This window comes from Pongo abelii, chromosome 23 (genome assembly GCF_028885655.2).
Source record: "Pongo abelii isolate AG06213 chromosome 23, NHGRI_mPonAbe1-v2.0_pri, whole genome shotgun sequence".
Taxonomy (NCBI): domain Eukaryota; kingdom Metazoa; phylum Chordata; class Mammalia; order Primates; family Hominidae; genus Pongo; species Pongo abelii.
In genome coordinates, this window is record NC_085929.1 from 47018368 (window position 1) to 47032649 (window position 14282).

General features: G+C 41.8%; 1 protein-coding gene across 2 annotated transcripts in view; it reads right to left on the reverse strand.

The window, feature by feature from the left end:
* The window catches only part of MRTFA (myocardin related transcription factor A), a 216579-nt gene that overhangs the window by 128306 nt on the left and 73991 nt on the right, over positions 1–14282 (reverse strand). The window contains exon 2 of one of the 2 annotated variants that reach the window (XM_063722911.1): positions 9203–9464. The gene's annotated coding sequence lies outside the window, so the exon portion shown is untranslated. Of the gene's footprint in view, positions 1–9202; positions 9465–14282 lie in introns of those variants that run through there. The other variant, XM_054543505.2, reaches the window with a different exon arrangement.

Below are 14282 nucleotides of genomic sequence, written 5' to 3' on the forward strand. Positions count from 1 at the left end.
TTTTGCTTTTGTTTTGTTTTGTGTTGGAGCAGGAACTCTATCTGGTATCTATTCTCCAGGGGCCTAGCATAACGTGATGAATAAGTAAGAATGAGAAATTGATTATCTCTAAGCCCTGGAATGAAGTAGGTTATGAAATTCTCTAAGTCACATTATAAACAGAATCATTTAATCAATTGACATGCCTAAGATTGGAGGATTTTCAACTGGGCGACCTAATCTAGAAAATCCTTGAAAACCAGGCTTTCTGAGGAATATAATTAACAAATCTCTTTCCTTTCCCCAAGAAATACTGTAATTTGGATCAGAAACTGTCCACTCAAAATTTTTACTTCTCCCAGCAATTAATTAGAACCTCTTGTGCAACATTGTGGCATGAAAGGATACAGTTCGTACCCTTACAGAATAAAATACATGATCTGTCCTTTATTCCACAGCTGCACATGTGAAAACAAACTGGTACTTCTTAAATCTTACATAAAGGAGGAGAAAAACCACTGTGAAAGAGGAAAGGCCCTTTTCACTCCCATTTTCGCGCTTACTTTTCTTTACATAGCTCTTCCAATCCTATCCAGCACCTCAGATTACAGACACACATAGAACTGCACCTTTACATCTCTCAGAACAATATCTGAGATCAGCAACAACATTTAGAAAATAAAATTTTTGTAAAAGGTAACATTTACAATCTCATTAAAACACACAAAGTGTCTAAAAACAAATCTAACTAAAGATGTGTAAGATCATCACAGAGAAAAATTTTAAAAACCCATTGGGAGACCTTACAAAAGATCTAAATAAATGTGGAAAATACGTATTTACAGTATAATATTCTAAAAATATCAGTTCTTCCTAAGTTGGTTCATAGATGCAATGCAATTCCAATCAAAATCCCAGAGTAATTTTATATGGAAATGCAAAGGACCAAGAACAGACAAGAATGAAACTCTCGAACAAGAACGAGGTGGGAGGACTTACTTCTCCCATACAACAGGGCTTATTACAGTTATAATTAAAACTGTGAAGGCAGGAATACACAAATAGCCCAATGGAACCAAATAGCAAGCTCAGAAACATACCCACATAGCTAAGTCCTTGATATATGAAAGACGTAGCTCCGTTGATTAGTGGGGAAAGAAGAGTATTTTCAATAAACGGAATCCACTTGAAAAAAAATTAACTTGTGTCTTACCTTATTCCCCCATGAAAAATTATTTCCAGAAACACAAGACACAAAACTCACAGACTATAAAAGACTCATATAAATTACATTAAATTTAGAAACTCTTTTTGTGTTTTGTTTGTTTTGAGATGGGGTCTTGCTCTGTCACTCAGGCTAGAGTACACTGGCATGATTATAGTTCATTGTAACCTTGAATTCCTGGGCTCAAGCGATCCTTCTGCCTCAGCCTCCTGAGTAGGTGGGACTACAGGCATGAGCCACCATGCCCGGCTCATTTTTTTGAGAGGGGGGTCTTGCTATGTTGCCTAGGTTGGTCTTCAACTCCTGGCCTCAAGCCATCCTCCCGCCTTGGCCTCCCAAAGCACTGGGATTATAGGCATGAGACACTACGCCCAGCTAAATTTAGAGATTCTTAATCCAAAGACAGGATAAAGAGAAAGAAAAAGACAAACCCCAAAGTGGGAGAAGATGTCTGCAATACACTTAAGCAACAACAAACTAGTATTCCAGATATTTAAACAACTCTTATCAAAGAAAAAACCAATACAATAGAAAGAGCAGGCAAAAGACTTAACTTGCCACTTCACAAAAGAGGAAATACAGGCCAGGGCCAGCATGGGCTACATAGCAAGACTCTGTCTATACAAAATATAAAAACTGAGCCAGACATGGTGGCACACTCCTGTAGTCCCAACTACTCAGGAGGATGAGGCAGGAGGAATATTTGAGCCCAGGAGATCAAGGCCGCAGTGAGCACCATCCTCCAGCCTAGGCAACAGAGCACGACACTGTCTCGAAAAAAAAAAAATATATATATATATACATAAAATAACGGAAAGTGATTTATTTTACCAATTTTATATATATATAAAATCATTGGTATATATATATAAAATAACTGGTAAATATATAATTGGTAAAAGAAATCACTTTCCATTAGTATTATATATTATATATAATATTATATATATATATATAAAATAATTGGTAAAAGAAATCACTTTCCATTATGATATACTGATTCAATGGATGCCAGAACTCCTTGAGCTGAAGCCTAAGGACTTAGTTCATTAGACAGATGTTTCCAGGCTTCTCCAAGCCCTGGCTAGATAGGATCCACAAGCAGATCAACTTTATCTTTTAGACCTAAGTTCTCAGCTTAGAAGACAGAGGAGTAACATTTTATAATATACCTTGAAAGTTTTTATCAACGTTTTACAATTAGGCCAGTAAAGATTGGGTTAACCAAAGGCACCTCCTCTTTTTAAGGCTCCAAGTTCTTCTGTTTAGGAAATGAAGGTGTCAGGACCTTGACTGCCTACTGCCCCACAGGGACCTCTGCTAACCCACTGAATTTCTTTTTTTCTTTTTTTTTTTTTTTGAGACGAAGTCTTGCTCTTGTTCCCCAGGCTGGAGTGCAGTGTCACTATCTCCTGGCTCACTGCAATCCACCTCCTGGGTTCAAGCAATTCTCCCGCCTCAGCCTCCCAAGGAGCTGGGATTACAGGCACTTGCCACCATGCCTGGCTAATCTTTGTATTTTTATTAGAGACGGGGATTCACCATGTTGGCCAGGCTGGTCTCAAACTCCTGACCTCAGGCGATCCACCCGCCTTGGCCTTCCAAAGTGCTGGGATTACAGGCGTGAGCCACCGCGCCCGGCCATTTTTTTCTTTTTTTGAGATGGAGTCTTGCTCTTGTCACCCAGGCTGGAGTGCAGTGGTGTGATCTCAGTTCACTGCAACCTCCCTCTCCCCAGTTCAAGCGATTCTCCTGCCTCAGCCTCCCAAGTAGCTGGGATTACAGGCACCCGCCACCACGCCCAGCTAATTTTTCAGTAGAGAAGGGGTTTCACCATGTTGGCCAGGCTGGTCTTGAGCTCCTGACCTCAAGTGATCCACCACCTCGGCCTCCCAAAGTGCTGGTATTACAGGCGTGAGCCGCCGCACCCAGCCACCACTGAATTTCTATATAATACATGCTTCTATGTGAAACAGCTCAAAGAAGTACATTTCTCACTCCACTCTCTCAACACAGTACATCCATTCATGAAAAAGCACCTCCTCTAACTCTAGAATTTATTCTGTTCTAGAACTCCACACTTTCCAATTTCACAATCTTCTCAAAGATTTTCCATTTCTGCTCCTATCATTACCTCCCAAACAAATGACCATGCAAAAACCTACTGTAAAATATCACAATCTTCTTACCAGCCTCTTTCCTCCAGAGCTCAATGCTGGAGAGTAACAAAATTTAAGAGGTAGGCAGAGAAAGACAGCCAAAGCTCTGAATGGCAAAGGGAGTGGCTGGAAACGTAGAGTTTAAAAAGCCGGAAAAGGGTAAGTCATAGATATCCGTGGAGGAAAAGTTTCAAGTCTGAGGGAGAAGCCAACCACGTCAAATGATGCAAGGAGGTCAAGTAGGATAAAGACTAAAGAGGGCTTATTTGATCTGCAACAAAAAGAACACAAATTACTGTGGCAATGGCAGTTTCTGAAGATAGGTAGTGACAGAAGCCATAAAGCAGTCGAGTCTCTGGGATATGAGAAAGTAGAGACAATGACTGTAAACTATTCTTTCAGGAGCTTAAATACTAAGGGAAAGTTAGAGTTGCTGGGAAAGATTTCAGTTAATTTATATGCTAAATGAAAACACTTCAGAGAAAAAGGCTGAAGATACACAAACACCTTGGGTCCAACAGCAACAGCTGCCCCCTAACTCCACTGAGAAAACAGAGTTCTTACCTGTAGTGGAACAAACATGTAAACCATTCATTGATTCATTCAATAAATATTTATTGCCGGGTGCGGTGGATCACGCCTGTAATCCCAGCACTTTGGGAGGCCGAGGCGGGAGGATCACGAGGTCAGGAGATCGAGACCATCCTGGCTAACACCGTGAAACCCCGTTTTTACTAAAAATACAAAAAATTAGCCTGGCGTGGTGGTAGGTGCCTGTAGTCCCAGCTACTCAGGAGGCTGAGGCAGGAGAATGGTGTGAACCCAGGAGGCAGAGCTTGCAGTGAGCCGAGATTGCGTCACTGCACTCCAGCCTGGGCGACACAGCGAGACTGCATCTCAAAAAATATATATAAAATAAAATAAAATAATAAATATTTATTGAGTGCCTATTATGATCCAGGAGTTGGGTATATGCCAGTGAACAAAATAAAGTTTCTGCCCTCAGAAAATAACTATTAAAGGGGAGAAAATAGACAATAAACACAAACACACACATACACACACACAATGACAGATAATAATAAGGGCTTTGAAGAAAAAGCAGGATCAAGAGTAACAGGAGGTGCTATTTTAGAGAAGACAGGCAGGGAAGGCCTCCCTGAGGAAATGACATTTGTGCAGGAACTTCAAAGAAGGCACAGCAAGTACAAGGCCCTGGGATAGGAATAGGTTTAATGTGTTCAAGAAACAGCAAGAAGTCAGTGTGGCTGGGAGCTAAGGGATAAGGGTAAGAAATGATGTGAGAGAGAGGCTGGGCATGGTGGCTCACGTCTGTAATCTCAGCATTTTGGAGGACAAGGTGGGCGAATAACTTGAGGTTAGGAGTTCAAGACCAGCCTGGCCAGTATGGTGAAACCCCATCTCTAATAAAAATAATTTAAAAATCAGCCTGGCACGGTGGCGTACGCCTGTAATCCCAGCTACTCGGTAGCTCAGGAACGAGAATCACTTGAACCCTGAGGCAGAGGTTGCCGTGAGCTGAGATCATACCACTACATTCCAGCCTGGGTGACAGGGTGAGACTGTCTCCCAAAAAAAAAAAAAAAAAAAAAGAAATGATGTCAGAGAGAATACCAAGGCCACATCATAAGTACTATGATTTCATCATAAGCCTCACAGAAAAGCATTGAAGAGTTTTGAGAGTAGCGTAGCAGTGTCTGATTTCAGTTTTCAAAGGCTCACTCATTGCTGAGTAAAGAATTCCATTTACAATATAGGGTGATGAAGTAGGTTGATAAAAGGCAACAGGGGCACAGTGGCTCACGCCTGTAATCTCAGCACTGTGGGAGGCTGAGGCCAGGGGCAGAGGGGATCACTTGAGGTCAGGAGTTCGAGACCTGCCTGGCCAACATGGTGAAATCCCCTCTCTACTAAAAATATAAAAATTATCCTGGCATGGTGGCGCATGTCTGTAATCCCAGCTACTCAGGAGGCTGAGGCACAAGAATCACTTGAACCAGGGAGGCAGAGGTTGCCATGAGCCGAGATCACGCCACAGAACTCCAGCCTGGGTGACAGAGCAAGACTCCGTCTCAAAAAAAAAAAAAAAAAAAAATAGGGAACTGGGAAAACCAAAAGAGGGGCATCTAACACTAAATACGAGTTAGGAAAGGCTTCAAGAAGAGTGAGAGAGAGAAAGGGTATCCCAAATGGAGGACATAGACGTAGAAAAGAAATAGGGGTTTTGAAAAGCCTTGACATTTATTTACACCAGCATGGGACAGAAAATATTGTATAAAAATATACCATTTAAGGCCGGGCCTGGTGGCTCACACCTGTAATCCCAGCACTTTGGGAGGCTGAGGCGGGCGGATCACGAGGTCAAGAGATCATCAAGAGACCATCCTGGCCAACATGGTGAAACCCCATCTCTACTAAAAATACAAAAATTACCTGGGCGTGGTGTTGTGCACCTGTAGTCCCAGCTACTCGGGAGGCTGAGGCAGGAGAATTACTTGAACCCGGGAGGCGGAGGTTGCAGTGAGTCAAGATCGCGCCACTGCACTCCAGCCTGGCAACAGAGCGAGACTCTGTCTCAAAAATATATATATACCACTTACATCTACAAAAAAAAAAAAAAAAAAAGATATCCACGAACAAAACTAATAAATATTTGTATGACTTTTCTGGAGACATTCACAAAACTCTGTAAGACATTAAAGAAACCTATTTAATTGAAGAGATAAAACAAAGTAATGGATAGGAAGACTCAATATTTGAAAATGTGTATTTTCCCACCCACCGTTTTTGTTTGTTTGTTTTTTTTAAGAGACAGGGTCTCGCTATGTCTCCCAGGCTGGAGTGTAGTGGTGCAATCATAGCTCACTATAATCTCAAACTCCTGGGCTCAAGCAATCCTCAAATGTCAGCCTCCCAACATGCTGGGATTACATTCCCCCTACTTACCTATAAACAACGTATTTCAAATAAAAATCCCAGCAAGTATACCAAAAGACACATACAAGAATTCCATAGCGGCATAATTCATAATAGCCCCAAAGTGAAACAACCTAAACATCCATGAACAGTAAAATGGAAAAATAAATTGTATTTTATTCATACAATGAATTGATTATACAGCAATGAAAATAAACTCTAGCCACACACAATTCAACATAAACAAATTTCAAAAACAAAAAGAAACCATCAACAGAATACACACTGTATGACTCCATTTTTATAAGGTTTAAAAACTAACCATAGTGTTGAAAATCAGGATGGTAGTTTCCTTTGAGCAGGGGGAAGGAAGCATTGATTGGGAAGAAGCACAAGGTGGGGAAAGTTCTGGACTACTAGTATTTCCTCACTAAGCAGTAGCTACTAACAGGTGTACTCACTTTGTGATAATAACAACACTTACAAGTTGTGGGTTATTTTATATTTATGTTATACTTCCATAACAGGAGTACTGGTGTCTGCAATTTACTTCAAGATACATCAAAAAAATTAGATTGAGGGCTAGGTGTGGTGGCTCTTGACTATAATCCCAGCACTTTGGGAGGCCGAGGAGGGCGGATCACCTGAGGCCAGGAGTTTGAGACCAGCCTGGTCAACATGGTGAAACCCTGTCACTAAAAATACAAAAATTAGCCATTCATGGTGGCACATGCCTGTAATCCCAGCTACTTGGGTGGCTGAGGCAAGAGAATCGCTTGAACCCGGGAGATGGAGCCTGCAGTGAGCCAAGGTCGCATGACTGCACTCCAGCCTGGGCAACAGAGTGAGACTCTGTTGCAAAAAAAAAAAAAATTAATTAAATTTAAAGATTAGATTGATAGATATCTGTGTTATAAAGCAAGTTTTATAAAATGTTATAGGTAGAATCTAAGAGATGGGCATGCAGGTATTCATTGTAAAATTCTTCCTACTTTTTTTTTTTTTCTACTTTACGTTTAAATTTTTTCATAATAAAATATTGGAGGTAAAAATCCCAAAGGGTTTTTTTGTTGGCAGAACTTGATAAGCCAATTCTAAAATCATGGAAAATTAAAAGGGTAATAGCCAAGACAACTTTGAAAAAGAAAAAGGTAAGGAGATATCTGTCCTAACAGACAGAAAGACTAATTATTAGGCAATAACTAAAATAAGGTAGTAGTGACACAGAGATGGACAGAGAGACCAGTCAAAGAAAAGAGAGCCTAAAAACTAACTCATGCACAGACAGAATACAGCAGGCATTAAAGATCAGTAGGAAAAAGTAGAACTGTTCAATAAGTGGGGATTAACAGCTTGAATTAGAAGAAAATACAGAATATCTTTAACTTACAAGGAAAATGAATACTGAACAACAAACAAATTACTGAAGAACACATAATTTTCTCTCATATGTAGGTTTAAAACATGAGAAACAACATTATAAACTGCTTAAGAATATATTCACATGGGAAAATAATACAGACATATTTGGCAATGAAATACCAAATTCAAGTTACTAGTTTCCTCCAGAGGTAATGAAGATTTACGCAAAGTACATAAATTGGGTGGTATTTGAACACACAATTTTCTATATTGTTCTTTATCCATTTTTTCTTTTTTCTTTTTTCTATTTTGAGACGGAGTTTTGCTCTTGTTACCCAGGCTGGAGTGCAATGGCGCGATCTCGGCTCACCACAACCTCTGCCTCCCAGGTTCAAGCGATTCTCCTGCCTCAGCCTCCCTAGTAGCTGGGATTACAGGCATGTGCCACCACGCCTGGCTAATTTTGTATTTTTAGTAATGACGGGGTTTCTCCATGCTGGTCAGGCTGGTCTCGAACTCCCGACCTCAGGAGATCCACCCATCTCGGCCTCCCAAAGGCATGAGTCACCGCGCCCAGCCTCTTTATACATTTTCTCAAATCTTAAATATTTCATAACAAATTATAGAGTTTTTGAATAAAAAAAGTTTGAGGTATGAGTACATGGTTTTTAAACAGTACTTAACACAGTTCAATGGGCTGGAACAAATACTAGGAATAGGGGAATAAGAGAAGATGTTAAAAGAAAGAGACCAGATTCTGCAAAGCCTTATAAAACATGCCAAGAAATTTATTCACTTATTTATTTATTGTTTGTTTATTTGAGATAGAGTCTCATTCTGTCGTCCAGGCTGGAGAGCTGTGGCACAATCTCGACTCACTGCAACCTCCGCCTCCTGAGTTCAATTGATCCTCCCACCTCAGCCTCCCCAGTAGCTGGGTCTACAAGCACGTGCCACCAAGCCCAGCTAATTTTTGTAGTTTTAGCTCATACAGGGTTTCACCATGTTGGCCAGGCTGGTCTCGAACTCCTGACCTGACGTGATCAGTGCACCTCGGCCTCCCAAAGTGCTGGAATTACAGGCCTAAGTCACTACACCCGGCAAGACATTTATTCTGCTTTTGTTTCATCCCACAAGGCAATCACTGAAAAGTTATAAGCTAGGAAGTCCTAAAAGATTACTCTGACAAGGCTATACGATAGAGTATGTTTCCTAATGACAGAGGCTTGTTTACCATTTAATCCCTAATTTTAGCATAGTTTATAATACATTGATATTAATGAATATATACACCGAATTAATGAATTTATGGAAGGAATGGGGTGAGGGAAGCAGAGAAATTAGAAAGAAATTATAATAATCCAGGCAGGAAATGTTGGACTTACAATGATCACTTTAACTTACAGCTATCTATTTTACAAGAAATGTTAAGATTATAAGAAACTTTCACGGAACATCAAATAAAGTAAGAATCTGTAACATTATAAACGTGAAGATCCTGGTTCAAATCAGGGAATGCAATAATTCTGTATCTACTCACCATTCTTCCGCTCACTAAGTGGAGGCAAATTGGGATTCCTGCCAGGGTGGAGGCCTAGGGTCAGCTCGGGCTGCAAGGAGAGCTCCTGCAGTTCATTGGCAACAGCTTCGCTCTGGGGACTGGGTGCCGCAGATAGGGACACAAGCACCGGTTCATCATCATTTTCGCCGGCCCCTCCTCCGTCCAGCCCATTCACAGCAATGACGGAAGGGGGCAGGCACACCACGCTGGAGAAATCCACTTTGGCTTTCGTGATGGCAATCTGGAAATGGAAGAAAAAATGGAAAGTTTAGATGGTACCATGATAATATGATTTGGTGGTATCCTCACCCAAATCTCATCTTGAATTGTCGTTCCCATAATTCACACATATCATGGGAGGGACTTGGTGGCAGGTAACTGAATCATGGGGGCGGTTACCTCCGTGCTATTCTCATGAGTTCTCACAAGATCTGATGGTTTTATAAGGGGCTTTTCCTCTTTTGCTCTGCAATTCTCCTTCCTGCCACCATGTGAAGGAGGACATGTTTGCATCTCCTTCCACCATGATTGTAAGTTCCTGAGGCCTCCCCAGCCCTGTGGAACTGGGAATCAATTAAATCTCTTTCCTTTATAAACTACCCAGTCTCAGGCAGTTCTTTATAGCAATGTGAGAACAGACTAATATAGTAAATTGGTACTGATAGAGTGGGATGCTGCTATAAGGATACCCGAAAATGTGGAAGCAACTTTGAAACTGGGTAACAGGCAGAGGAACAGTTTAGAGGGCTCAGAAGACGACAGGAAACTGTGGGAAAGTTTGGAACTTCCTAGAGACTTGTTGAATGTCTTTGACCAAAATGCTGATAGTGATATGGACAAATGAAGTACAGGCTGAGATGGTCTCAGATGAAGATGAGGAACTTGTTGGAAACTGAAATAAAGGTGATTCTTGCCATGCTTTAGCAAAGAGACTGGTGGCATTTTGCCCCTCTCTAGAGATCTGTGGAACTTTGAACTTGAGAGAGATGATTTAGGGTATCTGGCGGAGGACATTTCTAAGCAGCAAAGCATTCAAGAGGAAGCACAGCATAAAGTTAAGAAAATCTGCAGCATGATGATGCAATAGAAAAGAAAAACTCATTTTCTGGGGAGAAATTCAAGCCACCTGCAGAAATTTGCATAAGTAACAAAGAGTCTAACGTTAATTACCAAGACAATGGGGAAAACGTCTCCAGGGCATGTCAAAGACCTTCACAGCAGCGCCTCAAAGGCATAGGAGGGAAAAATGGTTTCATTGGCCCAGGGCCCCCCTGCTCTGTGCAGCCTCAGGACAGGGTGCCCTGAGTCCCAGCTGCTTCAGCTCCAGTCATGAATAAAAGGAGCCAAGGTATAGCTCAGGCTGTGGCTTCAAAGCGTGCAAGCCCAAAACCTCAGCAGCTCCCATGTGGTGTTGAGCCTGCAGGTGCACAGAAGTCTAGAATTGAGGTTTGGGAACCTCCACCTAGATTTCAGAGGATGTATGGCAACACCTGGATGTCCAGGCAGAAGTTTGCTGCAGGGGTACAGCCCTCATGGAGAACCTCTACTAGGGCAGTATGGAAGGGAAATGTGGGATCGGAGCACCCACACACAGTCCTCACTGGAGCACTGCCTAGTAGAGCTGTGAGAAGAAGGCCACCATCCTCCAGACCCCAGAATGGTAGATCCACCTATAGCTTGCACCATACACCTGGAAAAGCTGTAGATACTCAACATCAGCCCATGAAAGCAGCCAGGGGTGAAGCTGTACCCTCCAAAGCCACAGAGGCAGAGCTGCTCAAGGCCATGGGAGCCCACCTCCTGCATCAGCATGACCTGGATGTGAGACATGGAATCAAAGGAGATCATTTCAGACCTTTAAGATCTGACTGCCCCACTGGATTATGGACTTGCATGGGGCCTGTAGCCCCTTTGTCAGGAGTTCGAGGTCCACCCGCCCCGGCCTCCCAAAGTGCTAGGATTACAAGTGTGGGCCACTGTGCCCAGCCAAGAAAGTTTTAAAAATAATGTTTCACCCAGGTGCGATGGCTCAACACTTGTAATCCCCAGCAGTTGGGGAGGCCAAGGTGGGCAGATCGCTAGAGCCCAGGAGTTCAAGACAATCCTGGGCAACATGGCAAAACCCCGTCTCTACAAAACACACAAAAATTAGGCATGGTGGTGTGCGTCTGCAGTCTCAGCTACTCCTGAGGCTGAGGTAAGAGGATCACCTCGACCCCAGGGAGGTTGAGGCTGCAGTGAGCTGTGATCATGCCACTGCACTCCAGCCTGGGCAAGAGTGACACCCATCCCGGGGGAAAAAAAAAGGTGTTTCTTAGAACACATACTTTTTTTACAGCATGTTACTCTGCCATCCAAGCTAGAGTGCAATGGAATGATCATAGCTCACTGCGACCTTAAACTCCTGGGCTCAAGCGATCCTCCCAAGTAGCTAGGACTATAGGCGTGTGCCATCACACCTGACTATTTTTTCACTTTTTTGTAGAGACGAGATCTCACTATGTTGCCCAAGCTGGTCTCGAACTCCCGGCCTCAAGCAATCGCCCTACACTGGCCTCTCAAAATGCTGGGATTACAAGCGTGAGCCACCTTGCCTGACACAACACATACATTTTTAATAGTTTAAAGAAAGGACTGTTTGATACTATATTACAATGCAAAAAGAAAAGAAAGAAAATAGGAATATCAAATTCTATAGACCTGAACCCCATGGTTGTGCCTACTACTAACCAGAATAAAAGAAATAAGCAATCTGAAAAACTGCTTTAGCAAGTGTTCGATTCAGAATAGTTCTGTAATTAAGTCCCATATTTACAGAATTGTTAAGGGCTTAAAGAGATCACTTAAAATTTACACATATATCTATACACATACACACACACACACACACTTTACCAAATATTTTTATTGGGTAAATTATATAGTGCTATTTGTTAATTTAGGGGATTTCAAAAGTTTCAGGATACAGCCTTTTCCAATATTAAACTATACTATACAATAAAATCCTTCCATCAAGGCCATGAGGCAGGGAGTGAGGAAGAATACATAAAACAAGAAGGGCAGAATGTTGATAATGTTGAAGCTGGTTATTAGGTATTTAGAAATTCATTATGCTATTATCTCTACATTTGTATATGTTTGATAACATTCTCCTAGTATTTTTTAAAAAATAAGATTCTTCCACAGAATGATGGGAAGACTCAGTGAGACACAGCAAGGTTTCCTTAATCTTGAGATTAGAAAATAAACCAGAAGTCATATATAAGCACTGACAAAAGACTAATTTGGCATAAAATATACACATTGGATTTATTTCTCTAACAAACACACTACTCCCTATTCATTTTGAAAGAGGCCACAGGATAAAATCTCGTAAACTGTGATAATCTAGAGACAAGATCCAAAAATGTTGAGGTATAGCCATCACAATTAAGTCCCCTTTACCAATTCCTGAATACTCCTGTAATTGTATTTACTGTAAAACTTGCATCACTTTTTAAAGTTGTAATTTATAACTCTACTGAGTCTAAGATCAAACTTTCTTTTTTTATCAAAGGATCAGTAACTCCAGTTTCTGGGCTGTTGATTCACGTACGATCAATAGCAGCCAGAACAAAAACAGCATGGGGGCAGGGTCACCTCCCACAACCCATCTGTTTCCCTCTTTTGCTGGCCTGATTATGCCTCATCTTTTCTCTGCCCTACCCGCTTTAGGGCTGCATGCCTTCTGCCTGTACAGAACAACGTACGTACCTAGAAGCAGCAGCATGAAATGTGTTAGAAGAATGGAAGAACGTAGACAGCTACTGACAACTCTAAAACACAAGCACTAGCACAATTCTTTATCACGACCCATGACAAAAAGGTGGTTCTATGCGACCGAATGGTATGGTTCTTCTGAAATTTTTTTTAAACAATTGGTAAAAAAAAAAATTGTTTTCAATCAATTAATGAACTTTCTTTTAGCTGAACATATTTTTACTTAAATTCTCACTGATTTATTTTCAATGTAGTAAACCTAATCTTGAAAACTCTTACTGTCTAAGCAGGTATGGAGGGGTGGGGGTGGATGTGGGCGAGTATGGGTGTCTCTGTGTGTGTGTGTGTGTCTGTGTGTGTGTGTGTAAAATCTGGTATGAAGGAATTCAAATCAACTGAACAAGTGTTTCCTGATAGCTTACTATATATGTACTAGGTACTGCCCTACGTCCTATGGTAGAAGATGAGGAAAACAGCCAGGCATGGTGATGCATGCCTGTAGTCCCAGCTACTCGGGAGGCTGAGGCGGGAGGACTGCTTGAATCTGGGAGGTTGAGGTTGCAGTGAGTCAAGACTGTGCCACTGTACTACAGCCTGGATGACGGAGTGAAACTATGTCTCAAAAATAAAAAAAAAAAAAAGTCACTGTATAGAAGATGAGGAAAACATCAAGTCTTGGCTAATTAACTGCCCTTGCCTCTGTCTCTACCACCCCATTATCTTCAGACGCCTTAAAAACGACCAGGCTTTAGAGATGGCAAATAATAGGCCTTCCTATTCCTTCTTCATCTTGGAAATCATCTAAAAACAAGGAGTACAAGCAACAGAAAAATATAACAAAACAATGGAAAGCACATGGAAGAGTAATGTGGCAGATTAAAGATGGCTGCAAATTACCTGACACTTCCTTCCCATTAATGATGGGGTTTATTTCCTTTGACCTTGAATCTGAGCTGGCCTCTGTCTGCCTTGACCAGTCGAGAACAGTGAAAGTGATGGTATGCCAGTTCAGGGTCTAGACTTTAAGAGGACTGGCAGCTTCTACTTTGGTCTCTTGGAGCCCTGTGCCCCCATGTAAGAAGTCCAACTACCCTGATGGACAGATCTTAAAAAGAGGTCTCATCAGGCGGATCACGAGGTCGGGAGATCGAGACCATCCTAGCTAACAAGGTAAAACCTCATCTCTATAAAAAATACAAAAAAATTAGCTGGGCGTGGTGGTGGGCACCTGTAGTCCCAGCTACTCAGGAGGCTGAGGCCGGAGAACGGCATGAACCTGGGAGGCGGAGCTTGCAGTGAG